The sequence below is a fragment of the Octopus bimaculoides genome, chromosome 4 (genome assembly GCF_046866305.1).
Source record: "Octopus bimaculoides isolate indiv1 chromosome 4, ASM4686630v1, whole genome shotgun sequence".
Taxonomy (NCBI): Eukaryota; Metazoa; Mollusca; class Cephalopoda; order Octopoda; family Octopodidae; genus Octopus; species Octopus bimaculoides.
The window spans coordinates 79,819,709-79,832,208 of record NC_142931.1 but is presented as its reverse complement, the minus strand read 5'-3'; the positions used below and the strand labels follow the sequence as shown (position 1 = coordinate 79,832,208).

Genomic DNA, 12,500 nt, shown 5'->3' with positions numbered 1-12,500 from the left:
GAGGTTTTCAGACCGTGTTTGCATTTCAGGAAATTCCTGCTAGCCTGTTGGAACCCACGAGATAGCAGTGTCACCGACGATCGATAGCCAAAGGGACACAACCTCTTTGTTAACATCAGTGATCGATAGCCAGAGGGTGATAATCCCCTTTGTTATCATTAAGTAACGTGCTCGTTTCCTCCACCATATTCTAGGGAGGTCACTCACTAGAGAGGCCTTTAGCCAACAGATTTTGGGATCTGTTACGCCATAAAGCCAGGCCTTTTATGGATGTGAAACCAAAGGTAATCCCATAAACTGGCCTTATCTAACTTTAATATATACTGCTCTATAACTTAGAGTGTGCCACTTTTTTCGGATTTATGTTTACGAATGATATGTATGTATGTATGTATGTATGTATGTATGTATGTATGCTCGTATGTATTTGTATATGTATATACGAGGGAGTGCTGGAAAGTTCCTAGCGTCAGGTAAAAGAAAATACAGGAGGATCAGTTGAATTATGATCTTATTCAACAGATTCACACACTTATTGCAGCGGTCCTTCGGTTTTTCTAAACCCTGCAAAAGAACTCGGGGGTTTGTGTGTGTGTGTGTGTGTGTGTGTATGTGTGTGTGTGTGTGTGTGTAGGTATGTGTGTGTGTGTGTGTGTGTGTGCGTGTGTGCGTGTGTGTGCGTGTGTGCGTGTGTGCGTGTGTGTGCGTGTATGATTAACGAGAGAGCCGAAACAATTGTCGTGATTAATAAACATTCTCGTATCTTCCATTTTCCATCTCATTAATCAAATACCCAACGAACATTATGAAAGTAAACGTGCTTTACCGGTATGCTAGCAGGTGTATACTATACAATTTATTAACTAATAAATATTTGAATATATATATTATTAATAATAATAATAATAATATGACAACAAAAGAATGAATGAGATCTCTATATTATGTGTATGTATATATATATGAAACACAAGGAATACATATATATATATATATATATATTCCTTGTGTTTCATCCAGCCCTAGTGGTACATTTCGATATTCATTTACATGCTTGTTGAATTATATTTCTTTCATCATGATAATTGATTGCATGTATATTTGTAATGCCGAATCAACTTCATATGGCTATCATACATTGTTTAGCTGTTTGTTTGGTGTGGCTATATCATTATAAGTAGCTTCCGCAATACATCTTAGCAACATTGGCATAACACATGCTACACGTCTACCAAATCCAATCACAAAGCTTTATTCGGCCAAGAGCTATCACACAGTGAGGTCGAACCTAGAACCATGTGGTTGGGCAACAAACTCCTCACCACATAGCAACGTCAGATGTTATTTCAGTAATGATTTTCATTTGAACAACTATACTTAAGCTCTTCAAAACACAGGAATATGTACATGTATATGTTCACACACACACACACACACACACACACACACACACACACACACACACACACACACACACACGCACACATAATGTCTGTTTTGTTTGAATTGCCCTGAATTTTTCTGCGGTTAAAGTAGTATTTTAGAATTCATTCGTCCATATGTTATAACATGGAATATTTTGAATGTCTGCATTTATCCTTTGAACTTTCAACATTCAAATGGTTTTCAACGCCAACAATTCTCGAGAGGCTGGAGTTTATACGCAAATCGATACCCTTATTTGGTAATGAAAATTAGAGACGTTTCATTAAAAAAAATCCGTTTTTGTGGTACATGCTTTGATTATGTTTATTTCTCATAGACAACTTTATACATTACATGCAGAGATACATACATATATGCATATATATACTGTACACACACACACACACACACACACACACACAGATAGATAGATAGATAGATAGATAGATAGATAGATAGATAGATAGATAGATAGATAGATAGATAGATAGATAGACAGACAAATAGATAGATAGATAGATAGATAGACAGACAGATAGAAAGACAGAGAGACAGATAGATATGGATATGGATATAGATATGTATACATATGTAGATATACAGATATGTATACATATATTAATAATTTAGAGAAGAGCCACCAAGATGCAATCCAAACGATGAAGGAGATCAGACACCATCAAGATGGCTGCTTCATATTTTGGAACAGAAGTAAGGGACCCCTTACAAGAGACATGAAATGAATAAATAGCATTCATGAATCAATCCAACACACTATGGGAAAGAAAGGGAATTTCCTTTTGGGGGCACATTTTGGTAATTAAAGAAAAAGAATCTGCTACAACTGATCTCTACTGCAAGGATACGGATACACACCAATATTTAGTTTTTAGATCTTGCCACACATTCCATGGAAGAAGAAATATCCTATTTAATATGGCAAGACATAAATGTTCAATAGTTACGGACAAAAATAGGCAAGAAAGTGACGACTAATGGAATGAATGATATTCCTTCAGAAACAAAAATACTTGAAAAATTTAGTAGAGAATGCCATATCCAAGGTATAGGGATTTCACTCTTTGTCTTACGAAGAAATCTGAGAAGCCCTCTCAGTTAGGGCAAAGACAAAAACAGAACATAAATAATCCGTTTAGACTCACGCACAATCACAGAAAACATAACATTCCAGTCATTAAATTTCAGAAAAATAATTAAAGAATCACATATAATCAACAGCCGAAGACAACCTCTAAATCTTAAAAGACTCTTAACAAAGACGAAATTCACATCAGAAGAAGAAATAATAGAGATAACGAAATGTGGAGACCTTCGTTGTGGGACGTGTGAATAAAATGAACAGGGTAAAACCAAAATATAGAATTGAAGGCTAAGGAAAATATCAATTGCAAAACATAAAATCGTATTTTCTGCATTATATGCACAATGTGCGATGGGAACTATATATATTGACCAAACAGGATCAAAATTAATGCATCGGGTTAGGGTACACAAGCAACAAATCAAGGATTCATTTCAGAAAAGTTTCATGTAGTGAACGTTTAGAGATTTGTGCAAATGTGAAATTTAAAAAAAACCATTTTTCAAAATAAAGGAAGAAAATGATCAAACACAAAGGATAAAACAATTATCCATAAGAATTCTAAATCTTAAACCGAATAAGAAATAGTCATCAATACAGCTACAAAAAAAAATACAAAGACATCTACCTTCATACAGGTTACCATACACCACTTGAGTTTGAAAAACTGAAAACAGTAAAAAAAAAAAAGGACTTGCGCAAAACAAAAAATCTCCTTCCATAAGATTTAAACCATTCTGCTTTTAAAAATTCTTTTACATATTTAATAATTTCCTTCAAATTTTGTGACTGTATTAAGATGTTTTTAAATATATATGTATGCACACACGCGCACGTGCGCGCATACACATACATACACACACAGATGTAAGTATAGTTGTATGTGTATACATATATATATACGCATGCATGTATGTATATCTATGTGTGTGTGTGTGTGTGTGTGTGTGTGTGTATGCGCGTACATATTTACAACTTCCACACACACACATACGAACACAGTCCTGTACAAAACAAGTATAGTTATAAAGGGAAATTGATAATCTTCTTTTCCAACAGTGTACTTTAGAAATTAATATTTGAACGAAGGTTGTTAACTGTTCACTTGAAAAATCGTGAGTATTGGGAATATATATATATATATATATATATATATATATATATATATATATATATATATATATATATATATATATATATATATATGTGTGTGTGTGTGTGTGTGTGTGTGTGTGTGTATTGTTGTGCGTAAATTTGATGGATAGTTAGGCTGTGTGAATGAAACAGTAATATAATGGAAAGTTTACCTTACTAACTGATCTTACAACCACATACTGACAGTCATGTTTTCCTTATCAATCTCTCTGTCTACCACTTTTCAATTACTCTTTCAATTACATTCTTTCTCTATATGTAAGTAATGTCACGATGTCATTGGAATTTTAATGTCGGTCCCAATACCTTGCCATATAGTCTATTATTTTTATTGTATATGTCAGAATATATTATTTCATTATTTTAAAGATAAATTAATACGATAGGAAAATTGACATATATTACAATTTTATTCATTTACTCGTTTCAGCTTTCGAAACTCAGCCATATTGGGGCAACTCCATATAAGGACATTCTTCTTTTGAAAGTGCCAAAGTTTTATGCGCTCAGTCCATTTCAATGCAAGAAGATATCAATCTTTGTGGGGAAATAATGGTTAGGTCAAGAGTAAAAGAAAGACAATTCCAGAGAATGTACGATAAAGAGAAGCCCAAGACGTAATTCGAAGTTTTCAAATACACAACAGGTAATTGTAAATCAAACAGTTGAAGTTTTTAGTCACAGAGAAACTTCTCGACAAGATTATCACAGGATGTCGAAGTTTGATGTTAATCGGAGAGTAGAGCTGCTGCAAAACGATAACAAGAAACAAGAACAGAAGTAAGATACGATAGAAAAAGAATAAGAATACTTGAAACACAAGAAGAAAAAAAACTAAGACGAAGAACTCAAAGACTGTAAAATAAAATTGCAGAAGCAACATCCAAAAAGAAAGTTAATTGCTACAGATGGATATAAGGTTTTTTATAGCCAGAGAAAGAGAAGAATATTGCACTAACAGAAGACAAAGAAATGGGAATATTTCTCGCAGTAGAAAAATAGCAAAGTTCAGAAGAATACAGTAAACAGCAATACTTTTCAACAAGAAAATTTGCTGCATCATTTTTATGTGTCTATGAAAATTCTTTCATAATATTGTAGTGCTAAACATTCTTATCAGAACGCCTCTTAGAAAGTAAATTCAATAACTTGCTGTCACAAAGGTAAAACAATATTGCTTAACTAAAGAGAAACACCGTAATATATTTGTAATTTAATGAGACAACCTGGGAATCCTAATTACTGAAACTTCAAAGGCAATATTAACTCTCACTTTTACTTCATTGGGAGCTCACATGTCTGATACTGCAGGTCACGAGCTGGGTTTTTTTTCCTTCGTGGCGGCCAAGGCTATCATTGCGCAGCCAATATGATTACTATTGGATGAAAACCTCTACTTAATTTATCCAACTTTACATAAGGGGTTAGAAAGTAATCCCTGATACTAGATTAGAGAATTAGACTAATGAAATATGTATCCCTGAAAATTATGACTACTTCAGATCAATTAGAGCAATGTTAATGCATAACAAATTAAAAGTGAAGACGCTCAATAAACTGCAGAGCATAATATTTTAACATCAGTTGTCAAAGTAACATTTTTAGAAATACCGAAATAACAACATAATAGGGGGTTATAACTTATCAAATCCAGATGTAGCAGCTAAGGGGTTAAAGAGTAATGACGTTGAATCGTCTTTTGAACTTGTCTTTGCTCTTTACTCTAAAACTCAAGAAATTCTCACTTTTGAACGTACAACAGTCTAAATTTTGATTCAATATCTAACACATTATTATGACTTTATAATGAACTAGGATGGCAACTAAGATTGAAAATTAATCCCGAACTCAGTAACAACTACAGATGCACTATTATACGCATGTTGCAAAACAACGTAATTCAAATACTAATAAAAGACGAATAGAATAGTTTCCTGCATGAGGGAAAAACTATTTCAGCAATGGGTTGTCTATTTTTGTCTTCGAGTTGGGGCAATACTTAAAATTATATCAACAAGGACGTCTCAGAGTTGAACAGTACCAAAAGATATTGACTTAGTAGCTTACTAGCCACTGTAGCCGATGATGCAAGAACTTAAACTATTCTGGACTTACATTTATTTTGCCATCATCATCATTTTAGTGGTTTCCAAGGAACACAAGAGAACTTTACTGAAAAGGCCGTTGCTGTGGTGAGAAAATTTGATAAGCCAGATTTATTTACTATTATGACATGCAATACTGCCTCGAACGAATTAAAGATAATCTCCTTCCTAGACAACTCTCTTTAGACAGAGTAGATATTATGGTAACAGTGTTTAAGATAAAATTGACAGATTTATTGAACGATAATCTGGAAAATAATATTTAGGGAAGTATTAAACCATATTGCTATTTATCGAATTTCGGAAACGAGGATTACCTCGCGCTTATATTCTGTCATCTTGAACGAAGAAGATAAATTTAATGATCCAGACAAAATAGACTAAGTTGTGTGCAGAGATAAATCTATAAACTGAGCAATCACTATACAAAACCGTTTTGAAATGCATGATTCACGGTGTCTGTGGCAAGCTAAATTCTAATGCAGAACCATGCATAGAGTGTAATAAACGGAGTAAACGTTTCCCCTGTGTGATTCAAACAAATATTGACTAGTATCTATATCTATATTTGTATGTGTGTGTCTGTGTGTATGCATGTATGCACACACACACACACACACACACACACACACACACGCGCGCACACACATCTATCTATCTTTATATATATGTGCGTGTGTGTGTATGTGTATGTACAAATATAATCTATTTATGTAAATATATATATATAGATATATAGGTATATATCTATATCTATATATATAATATACACACACATATGTGTATGCATGACATGTATGTATGTATGTATGTCTGTATGTATATATATATATATGGTAGAAATTTAGAGAAAAACAAAAGACGAAGACAGCTGTATGAACAACAAGCAGGTGTTGGTTCATCCGGTATTGTAGACAGGATGTCTAGTTCCTTTTTTAAGACACCTACGTCCACCTTATGCACGCACGCACACACACACACACACACACACACATTAAACTCCTTCATTCACCGAATGCCACATATCAGAGGAGGTTTCAAATAATAGTGTAGTGCAGTCAATGGTGGTGCCCCAGCAAGACCGCAGCTTTGAAGCTGAAAATTTTTTAAAGATATATACAGCTATACACAGTCACCATCTCAAAGTGGCTGTTGAATGTTACTACTAGTTTAACCGTGGGCAGATTCTCCGCCAGCTGGCTATATATATATATATATATATATTATATAGATTCAAAATTGAATGTGGCACTTAAGTTTAGGCACCAGAATATAGTAAGGTATTATCCAAACAATTCCAAAAACAAGGTGCAGCTGAGGATTGCTCTGCATTTTGCATTTAATGTAAAGCTCGCATTACTTAAATAAATGGAGTAGTATGAAACGTGCGAACTGCAATAACCTTTAAAATCCGTGTTGCTTTTTTTGATTTATATATATATATATATATATATATATATATATATATATATATATATATATATATATATATAGTTCAAAAAAACAATAACAAAAAAACAAAAAAACAACAAAGTGAGGACGTGATATGGATAGTATTATTGGACGCTCAGGAAAGGAAAGAGAGAGTGTATGACGTTTCGGGCGTAGCCCTTCGTCGGAAAGTTATTGAAAGTTATATATATATATATATATATATATATATATATATATGCATATACTCTTATATTATTTGCATTATATATATAAATGTATTATTACGACGGGCTTCTTTCAGTTTCCGTCAACCAAATCCACTCATAAGGCTTTGTTTGGTCGGCCCGAGACTATAGTAAATGACGTTTGCCCAAGGTGTCACACAGTGGAACTGAACCCGGAACCATGTGGTTAGGAAGCAAGCTTCTTACCACTGTGTTTGGTGTGTGTGTGTGTGTGTGTATGCGTAAGAGAGAGAGAGCGAGAGGGAGAGAGAGAGAGGGGGAGAGAGAGTATAAGGAGATAGAAAGAGTTTGTATGTACGCGCCTATTTTAATACAACATGCTTGCTGCCTCACCCAAAATCATTTGGCGTCGAAGAACAATAACGATACTTTGTTTAGAGAAAAACGCTGCTCAACTTCACTCTCTCTCTCCTCAGTCTCTTTCCTGGAAATAAACTTACTTTCTACTCTTTCTTCGCATCATTTCTTTATTTACTTTCTTATTGTCTTGTTATCCTCGTCGTAGTTGCAGCTGTTGTCTTACTTCTTTTTGAAAATTTTTAAGCTAGCAGGTCCATGAATAGCAAATTAATTACTTTTATTAGCTAATGGAGAACTGCTATAAAAGAAAAGCGAAACCTACTTTTCTTGTTGATGTTCAAGTAATCTTGCTATTTTAATTGATCGTCAACTAACCTTTCCGATATTATATTAATGAATTAAGAAACTATAGAAACGAACTGACGAACGAACAAACGAACGAAGAAAAAATATAGACATGGAAGAAAACAAGAGGTCAAGGTCAAAAGAGTGCCACAAACATTTGACACGTGGGAAGGAAAACAGAAAATACCTCCATGAACGAAACTTGGGAGATTGTAAGTGATTGACTGACGTGCTAGAAATAGCAACCAAATTTTCCGAAAACCACACTGGATTGTTGTAAATGAGAGGCCACCTTCGATATTATAGTCCTACAGTTCTAGATATCTTTAAAAGGATATAGCTGTAAGGTTGAAAGTTTGGTGTGTGTGTGTGTGTGTGTGCGTGTGTGTGTGTGTGTGTGTGTGTGTGTGTGTGTGTACATACACATCGGTTTTGTATCTCGTTTGCAAAATTCTTTGTGATTTCGTATCTTGAAACAAAATTTTGCTGTGTCTAGGGAGAGAGATTATGCCAATATTATTAACATACGCGCTAGTTCAGTTACACTCCTTTATTATTAGTCAGTTGGTTAAATATTCAACTAACTAATCGACTGTTTGTTTAATATGGTTAAACAGTAAGTCATTTGTTTTGTTTTTGTTTGTCAAAGCTCTTTCGTTGCAACATGCAACTTTTTGAAAGTTATTGAAAATGTTGCAAGAAGCAACGAAAGTGCTTCGGAAGACCTCGGAAAAAAGATCATCTGTGGTTTTAATAATATTGGCATAAATTGCTCTCCCTAGACGCAACAATATATATATATATATATATATATATATATATATATATATATATATATATATATATATATATATATTGTAGGACTATATTATCGTAGGACTATATATATTGTAGGTCTATACTATTGTAGGACTATATATGTATGTATGCATATATATATAGGTATGTATATATATATATGTAATATAATATGTGACAATTATTCGGTTGCCATAATAAAACTCCGAGTTTCGGGACTCTGCGTCTCAAAGTAGGGCTCGTTTAGCCTACATAACTGTGGCCACAACCTGAGCAGGTTAGAACATAGATAAGGTTCTAGGAAGCACATGTGAGGTTGGTCTTAATTGAAAATTTTTTTCCTTGCTGGAATGCAAAATCCGAGCCTTCAGTTAGGTATGGGCATGTACCACAATTAGGTCGTCTGCATTCTTTAACTGTTGGTATCGTATGTGTTGCGTATAGTTTTGCATTTGTTAGGAGTCTCTTAAGTGATTTGTGTTCTTTTGTATTTGAGGAGTTTATGAGTATTTAGGATGTTGTTCATTTTCGGGTCTTGAGTGAGTAGAGGGAAATTTTGTATAATTGTGTTGTATGCTTCATTGTTTCTGGGGTTGTGGGTTGATATGTATGGGAGTGATTTAAAGTGAGGTGTGATGTTTTGTTTTGTTGTCCCTTGTATATTTCTATCCAATTTCTTGGCACGTTTAATTCCGTGGTCTATAAGTGCGGGTGGATATTGACGTTCAATGAGTGTTATTTTGAGATCTTGCAGGCGAAATTCCCGGGTGGTTGTGTCAAATACAATTGTATAGATCCTTTTAACTAGATTAAATGCGATATATATTTTGGTATGTACTGAAAACGAGATACTGTTTTTAGTCTGTTAGTTTGTAGTAGATGTTAGTTGCAATTTGGTGGTTGGATTTTTTAATGATCAAAATGTCCAGAAATGGGAGCTGTTCCTTGCTATAATTCCACTGTAAATTGAATATCGGAGTTTATATTGTTCAGTGTAGATATGAAATCCAAGCGAAAGTGTCTTTAAGTGGTTGTTCGACCTACTATAGATAGCACTTAAATTTCCAGTAAATCATATCCCTATATCTCCTCCATCCCCATCATAGCAGAATCCATTTGATACTTAGGTTGTCGGCCAGAGAATATCATCACCATCTTCCTAATTTCGGAAGACTACGCGAAAAAAGATCATCTGCAGTGCTTTTTCTCATTTCAATAAACAAATAATTGAATAAAAATTATATAGTTTTGTTCCGTTACATTTTAAGTTACATATATGCATACAGATACATATGCATATACATACATACATACATACCTACATACATATACATGATATATACATTATATATATATATATATATATATATATATATATATATATATATATATATATATATATATATATATATATATATATGTATGTATGTATATATATATACATACATACACATGTACATATATAGATACATCCCTAATCCTCTCTCTCATCCCCCTTCCACTCTGCTTGTTGATCACACGTGACTACATGCCTTTTTCCTCACCTCTGTCTTTTCAGGAGGCGACGCCCATCTAGCTGGATGTCATTTCCCCTCTTCTCTCGCCTCTCGACATTTTTTTCTCTTCTACTATTTTCTTATCTTCTATTTATTCTATATCCTTTCAAAATCTCTCCCAGGCGTTACCCATTACAATTCGTCTTTGCCTATCAGCCCTTAATGTTTGTCTTCATCGACTGTTTACTCTGGACGTCCTCTTTGCTGTCGTTTGTTCGTTCGAGGCCCTAACTCTCCACAAGCTTTATATATTTAAAATTTCCGAATGCTGCTGTCTCATCAAGTATTCCTATCTTGTCGTTAAAAGCGCGAAATAGGAAGTAATAAACAGTCGACAACTGATGAGGAGTTATCTTCTCTTGGTATTTTGTCCTGTACTTTTCTCTCGTGTGCTCATGTATTTTTCACTCGTTGGTGATATCCTGTACTTATTGTGTATTTTTTTTATTCATTTATAATTGAACGACACGCAGCCTTGTCCACAGTAATTTCTTAGATTTATATACAATTTCTGTAATTCCACTCTCTGTTTTCTTTCTTTATTTCTATCTCTATATAATCCTGTATATCTTCTTTTTCTTCCCCTCCCTCTTTGTCTTTCTTTCACTCCCTACTATCTTTCGTTCCTTCTCCCTTCTCCTCACTCCCTTTGTTTCTTTTCCTGATCCTCTCTTTTGTCCCCCTTCCACTCTGCTTGTTGATCACACGTGACTACAGGCCTTTTTTTCTCGCTGGACGTCATTTCCCACTTCTCTCGCCTCTCGATATTTTTTCTCTTTCACGATTTTCTTCTCTTCTATCCTTTCAAAATTACTCCCATGCGTTATCCATTACAATGCGTCTTGACCTAGCGGCTTTTAATGCTTGTCTTCGTCAACTGTTTACTCTGTACGTCCACTGTGTTGTTGTTTGTTCATTCGAAGCCCTAATTCACCCCAAATTTTATAGTTTTAAAGTTTCTGGATGCTGCTGTCTTATGAAGTATTCCTTTCTTGTCGTTAAAAGCACGAAATAGGTAGTAATAAACAGTCGACAACTGATGAGCGAGTTATCTTCTCTTGGTATTTTGTCCTGTACTTATCTCTCGTGCGTTAACGTATTTTCCACTCGTTGGTGATGTCATGTACTTAATATGTATATACATACAAACATCATATATAAATATACTTAATGTGTATATATACATACAAACATTATATATACATATATAGATATATACATACATTTATATATATATATATATATATATATATATATATATATATTTGTGTGTGTGTGTGTATAAACTTATACACATATATATGTCTGTATGTATGCATGTATACATGTATGTATGTATGTATGTACGTACAATGTATGTGTGCATTTATCGTAGCGGGAGGGATAAATATGACAGTTATTTCAAGAAAAATCTTACTTTCATAAATCTCTCAAAAATATTTTATTGTATTCTTGTGTTTATGCATAAAAGTCAAATTGCAAATTAGGTTTCATTTTCAATTCATAGCCGTCATCAACGCCATCTATCATAATCATGTTCGTCGTCGTCGTCGAAGTCACCATCATAATCATCATCATCATCTTCACCACAATCATCATCATCATAAATCATCATCACCACCAACACAACACCACTACCACCATCATCATAACCATTTCTATCATCTCCCTCTTTATCACTATCATCATCGTCATAATCTTTATCACCGTCATCATCTTTATCACCGTCATCATCTTTATCACCGTCATCGTCGTCTTCGGCGTTGTTGTCAAGACTATTATAGTTTACATAGCCATTTTGTACGTCACTTGTGTCATCATGATTGGGATCGTTGTAATGAGATTCTAAAACAGATTCATCATCAATACCATCATCATTGTCATCATCGTCATCATCATGGTCATTGTAAATAACTGTCATCACCATCTTCATCCTCCTCTTCCTCCTCCTTCTCATTTTCCTCCTCCTTCTCATTTTCCTCCTCTTCCATCATCACCATCATCATTTTGTCATTGTCATCATCGTAATCATTAC

General features: G+C 34.0%; 1 protein-coding gene across 2 annotated transcripts in view; it reads right to left on the bottom strand.

Annotated features, from left to right (window-relative positions):
* LOC106883964 (beta-1,4-N-acetylgalactosaminyltransferase bre-4) overlaps positions 1–12,500 on the bottom strand; it is a 1,203,892-nt gene that overhangs the window by 1,099,777 nt on the left and 91,615 nt on the right. Inside the window, exon 1 of one of the 2 annotated variants that reach the window (XM_089350856.1) lies at positions 3,835–3,943. The exons of the other annotated variant lie outside the window; for it this stretch is intronic. The gene's annotated coding sequence lies outside the window, so the exon portion shown is untranslated. Of the gene's footprint in view, positions 1–3,834; positions 3,944–12,500 lie in introns of those variants that run through there. 2 annotated transcript variants of the gene reach the window in all.